Raw genomic sequence first — 6,105 nt, 5'->3', positions numbered from 1 at the left:
CAACTCCCATTCTTACCCCAAAAACCAACTCATTAACTCCTTAGACCCTTTATACAAGGTTATTTCTTTCTTAAAAAAATCTCTAGATGGTTAGGATAAAGTCCCTACACTTAGGAAGAAGTTTGGAAGCAATTGGAGTGAAGAAAAATGCATTTTAAAAGCTCCTGGTCAGGCAAAATCGTAGCCCGATTTTTCCCCATCGTAGTCCGATATTTTTCGTGCTAAAACACCCCAAAACCTGGTCAAAATCGTAGCCCGATTTCTGCTCGACAAACAACATCAGATTTTCTAATTTTCACGTTTTCGCGCGAAAAATCCAAACCGTTAACCCGTTTTCGATGCCGTTTTCGCCTACACGCTCCTGACACTTAACTCTATCATAATCTACAGAAAGACTCAAGTTTCAACCACCAAAAAATCGATTTCCCAAACCTCGCATAATCTCTTATTTGCAAAACGTTTAGACACCGAGTTTTCAAGCGAAAATCCCAATTTTCTCACATTCACTCCCCAAATTAGTTTACAGAAGCAAGACTAAGTACTATATGCAACCAGAACCTTATTCTACCATCAGAACATCAATTTCTACACTCAATTCACTCAAGAAAACATAATCCAACATAAACCTCAAAATCCCTAATTCTATCATAAACCTGTTAAATCCAAAATCCGAATTCAATAACTATATTACTGAAACAAATCTCACCCTTACCTTAGATTTGCAGAAAGATTGCACAGTAAAAATGGGTTCCTAGGCTCTTCTCTTTTGTTCTTGATTTTCCTCTCCAAAACTTGTTTTACATACAACTGCTTCTGACCTTTTCTTTTCCTAACTCCCAAAACTATAACTCCCCCTTTATTTCATTAAACTCCTTAATTATTATTAAATCCTAATTAACCCCTCAACCTCCAAAATAATTCTAAATTCCCACTTATTATTATTATTATAAAAATAACTATATAATAAAATATAACACACCATAAAATCCACAATATTATTTTAAAATCATAAAAAGACTCCACATAAATCCAAAATAACTAAATTAACGACTAGGGCGTTACAACTCTCCCCAAATTGCAGAATTTCGTCCTCGAAATCTTACCTCAAGCAAACAACTCTGGATAAGAATTCCGCATCTTACTCTCCAGCTCCCAAGTCAAACTTTCACCAGTCACTCCGTCCCAAACGACTCTCACAAGAGGTATTTCCTTGCCCCTCAAAATCTTCACTTTCCGATCATCAATCCTTACCGGTAAAGTCCCCACCGTAAGGTTGTCTCTAACTTGCACGTCATCTCTCGGAATAACATGCGATGGATCCGCTACATACTTCCGAAGCTGCGACACACGAAACACATCATGCAAGTTCGAAAGATGTGGTGGCAAACCAACTCTATAGGCCACAGTTCCAACCCTCTCTGAAATCTGATATGGACCTATGAACTTTGGATTCAACTTCCTCGACTTCAATGCACGTCCTACACCCGTCATAGGAGTAACTCTCAGAAACACATGATCTCCCTCTTGAAACTCAAGATCCTTTCTACGCTTGTCATGATAACTCTTCTGTCGACTCTGCGATGCTTTCATCTTTTCTCTGATCATCTTGACCTTCTCTGTAGTCTGATGAACCAAATCTGGTCCCAATACAACACTCTCTCCTGACTCAAACCAGCATAAAGGAGTCCTCCACCTCCGACCATACAAAGCTTCGAACGGTGCCATACCAATACTCGAATGATAACTGTTGTTGTACGTGAATTCTATCAACGGTAGGTGACTATCCCAACTCCACCTTGCTCAAGCACACACACTCTCAACAAATCCTCCAATGATTGGATCGTCCTCTCCAACTGACCATCTGTCTGAGGATGATAAGCCGAATTCAACCTCAACTTCGAACCCAAAGCGTCCTGTAAACTCTTCCAGAACCTAGAAGTGAACCTCGGATCCCTATCCAACACAATACTCGAAGGAACTCCATGTAGCTTCACAATGTTTTGAATATAAATCTCAGCCAACTGAGCTACCCGATAACTGATGTTAATAGGAATGAAGTGTGCCGACTTCGTCAACCGGTCGACAACAACCCAAATGGCATCATACCCTCTCGGAGTGTTTGGTAAACTAGTCACAAAATCCATAGAAATGCTATCCCATTTCCACTCCGGTACATCCAACGGTGTCAACAACCCTGCAGGCTTCTGATGCTCAACCTTAGACTTCTGAAAAGTCAAGCATGCATACACAAACTGAGCAACGCCACGTTTCAAACCGGACCACCAAAACAGTTTCTTTAAATCATGGTACATTTTTGTAGCCCCCGGGTGAATACTCAAGCTACTCTTGTAACTTTCTTCTAAAATTAACTTTTCAATTCTTCATTGTCAGGAATACAAATTCTACCTCTGAATCTCAATACACCCTGATCATCAACCTTGAAGTCACTATCCTCTGTTTCATTACCCGCAACCATTAAATCAACAAACTTTACATCCACTTGTTGCGCTTCACGGATACTATTCAAGAAATCACTGTTAATTCTCAGCATCCCCAATTGTATACTCTGAGGTGATAACTCACAAAGAAGGCTCAAGTCTCTAAACTACGCTAGCAACTCAAATTCTTTTACCATCATAGCAGACATGTGCAACGTCTTCCTGCTCAACGCATCAGCAACCACATTAGCTTTACCCGGATGGTAATTCAAGCCAAAATCATAATCCTTCAACAGCTCTAACCATCTTCTCTGCCTCATGTTCAATTCCTTCTGATCAAATAAATATTTCAGACTTTTGTGATCACTGAACACCTCAAATCTGGAACCGTACAAATAATGCCTTCAAATTTTCAAAACAAAACCACTGCAGCCAACTCCAAATCGTGAGTAGGATAATTCATTTCATGAATCCTCAACTGCCTAGAAGCATAAGCTACCACTTTGCCATCTTGCATCAGAACACCACCTAAGCCCAACTTGGACGCATCACAATAAACAACAAAAGGTTCTTCCGGCTTCGATAAATCAAAATAGGAGCAGTCGTTAATCTTCGCTTCAGTTCATTGAAACTACTCTCACACTGAGCATCCCACACAAAAGATTTACCCTTGCAGGTCAACTGAGTCAACGGAAGTGCCAACTTCGAAAATCCTTCAATAAACCTGCGGTAATAACCAGCCAAACCCAAAAAGCTTCTGATTTCAGTTACTGACTTCGGAGTCTCCCATTGTGATACTGCATCAACCTTTGATGGATCAACTGCTATACCATTACCAGAAATAATGTGGCCAAGAAAACTTACTTCACTTAACCAGAACTCGCATTTGGACAACTTGGCATACAACCTCTTTTCTTTCAACACTTGCAACACAATTTTCAGATGTTCTGCATGCTCTTCTTCAGGAGAGAAAAATACACTGACTTACTAAAACAATTAACATCAACATGGTTATACTCCAACCAGTTCTCTACACAACAAACAACAATCAGGACAACAACAAGACAATATTAACTGTCACACGACACTACGTGGCTCGACACAACTCTACTACTTGGCCGGACGGACCGACCTGCTCTGATACCAATTGTAACACCCCGTTTCCCAAAATCAATTAAATAATAATTGTTCAACATCAGAGTAAAACCCAAACGGGCATGTCACACTACAATTTCAAATTTCTTAAATAGTATATATAAAAATCTATTTAATTAAACATCCTTCAAAATTCATCATTAAACTTGCAGCGAAATAATTCAACTTTAATTAACAACCATCTCCAATAAATATTCATGGCATAGAAGCCTCAACAAGCAAAACCAATCATCAATAGGGCTACAACAGCAATATTCAAAATTTGATACATAGGAAAAGAAATTAAGCAATAAAATCTCATCCCACGTATCAGAGCCCTAGACCCTTTGAGCCACCACCAAACTACTCAGGATCACCTGCAAGTTACCCATAGGAATGGCAACATTTTCAAGCAGAAGGGGTGAGATTCACAACAATAATATAGATATTGAAATTCATCAACTGAATCTAACACCCTAAATATAATCAGATCATCACCATCAAATCATTTCATCATAATATATGTATAAATATATACTCATCAAACAACATCATCATCATCAAATGGCAATTACAACCAACAACACCGACTCATGCAACTGACATGACAACACTGCTAAGACAACACCTTAGACTCCTCAATAAATACAAATATGCATGTGGTACCATATTCAGGGCCGTAGCCCTCACCACTGTAGAATGATTAAAGCATTCATCAGAGCATAAGCTCTCACCGCTTTGAACAACAAAGTGTTCCAGGACATGAGTCCTCCCGCTTTGAACGACAAGGCGTTCCAGGACCGAGGCCCTCCCGCTTTTATGCTCATGCAACTGACTCCACTTGTGTATATCTACATACAACTCGACAATGCATATATGTATATATGACTTATGACTCCACTTGTGTATATCTACATACAACTCAACAGCAGCAACGACAACAACAACTGTGCATAAATAAATATGACTTACTCCACAACTTGGTCAACTTAATGATATTAATAATCAACAACAACAGAGACAGCAACATAAACAACTTGCAACATAGCAACGTTAATAATAACAACTCGAATGATATAAACAACAATATACATTTTCCACATAATATATGTAGCTTGAATTAACCAACAACATCAATTATATTAATTAGCTTAGATTCCTTGAAAGGCTATACCTTTATAAACAACTCCCATTCTTACCCCAAAAACCAACTCAATAACTCCTTAGACCCTTTATACAAGGTTATTTCTTTCCTAAAAACATCTCTAGATGGTTAGGATAAAGTCCCTACACTTAGGAAGAAGTTTGGAAGCAATTGGAGTGAAGAAAAATGCATTTTAAAAGCTCCTGGTCAGGCAAAATCGTAGCCCGATTTTTCCCCATCGTAGTCCGATATTTTTCGTGCTGAAACACCCCAAAACCTGGTCACAATCGTAGCCCGATTTCTGTTCGACAGACAACATCAGATTTTCTAATTTTCACGTTTTCGCCTACACGCTCCTGACACTTAACTCTATCATAATCTACAGAAAGACTCAAGTTTCAACCACCCAAAAATCGATTTCCCAAACCTCGCATAATCTCTTATTTGCAAAACGTTTAGACACCGAGTTTTCAAGCGAAAATCCCAATTTTCTCACATTCACTCCCCAAATTAGTTTACAGAAGCAAAACTAAGTACTATATGCAACCAGAACCTAATTCTACCATCATAACATCAATTTCTACACTCAATTCACTCAAGAAAACATAATCCAACATAAACCCCAAAATCCCTAATTCTATCATAAACCTGTTAAATCCAAAATCCGAATTCAATAACTATATTACTGAAACAAATCTCACCCTTACCTTAGATTTGTAGAAAGATTGCATAGTAAAAATGGGTTCCTAGGCTCTTCTCTTTTGTTCTTACTTTTCCTCTCCAAAACTTGTTTTACGTACAACTGCTTCTGACCTTTTCTTTTCCTAACTCCCAAAACTATAACTCCCTCTTTATTTCATTAAACTCCTTTAATTATTATTAAATCCTAATTAACCCCTCAACCTCCAAAATAATTCTAAATTCCCACTTATTATTATTATTATAAAAATAACTATATAATAAAATATAACACACCATAAAATCCACAATATTATTTTAAAATCATAAAAAGACTCCACATAAATCCAAAATAACTAAATTAACGACTAGGGCGTTACAATCAGAGACCTCGTAAATTCCTGCCTCCTTTTTGGAGAGTGTAGAGGCGGTGATGGCTTTTTCGTTGGTCCATTGGCTGTGATTCTGAGCCATGTCTTCAATTAATGCGTAAGCCTCCGTATTGTTCTTGTTCATCAAGGCTCCACCTACAGCTACCTCAACAAACATCTTAGTGGTATATGTTAGGCCATTATAAAAAGTGTGGACTATGAGCCACTTTTCTATACCATGGTGGGGACAAAGTCTAAGCATTTCCTTGAAACGCTCCCACGCATCATATAGAGACTCCCCATCTTTTTGGTTGAACCGCGTAATTTGATATCTTAGTTT

At 38.2% G+C, this 6,105-nt stretch overlaps 1 non-coding gene across 1 annotated transcript; it reads left to right on the top strand.

Moving 5' to 3' along the window:
* Nucleotides 1–5,998: 5,998 nt before the first annotated feature.
* LOC112420621 (small nucleolar RNA R71) lies at nt 5,999–6,105 on the top strand. The gene has a single exon (XR_003010794.1). It is a non-coding gene; the product is annotated as a small nucleolar RNA R71 (small nucleolar RNA).

The sequence above is a fragment of the Medicago truncatula genome, chromosome 3 (assembly GCF_003473485.1).
Source record: "Medicago truncatula cultivar Jemalong A17 chromosome 3, MtrunA17r5.0-ANR, whole genome shotgun sequence".
NCBI lineage: Eukaryota > Viridiplantae > Streptophyta > Magnoliopsida > Fabales > Fabaceae > Medicago > Medicago truncatula.
Note: the sequence above shows the minus strand (reverse complement) of the source record. Positions and strands in the feature narration are given on the sequence as shown.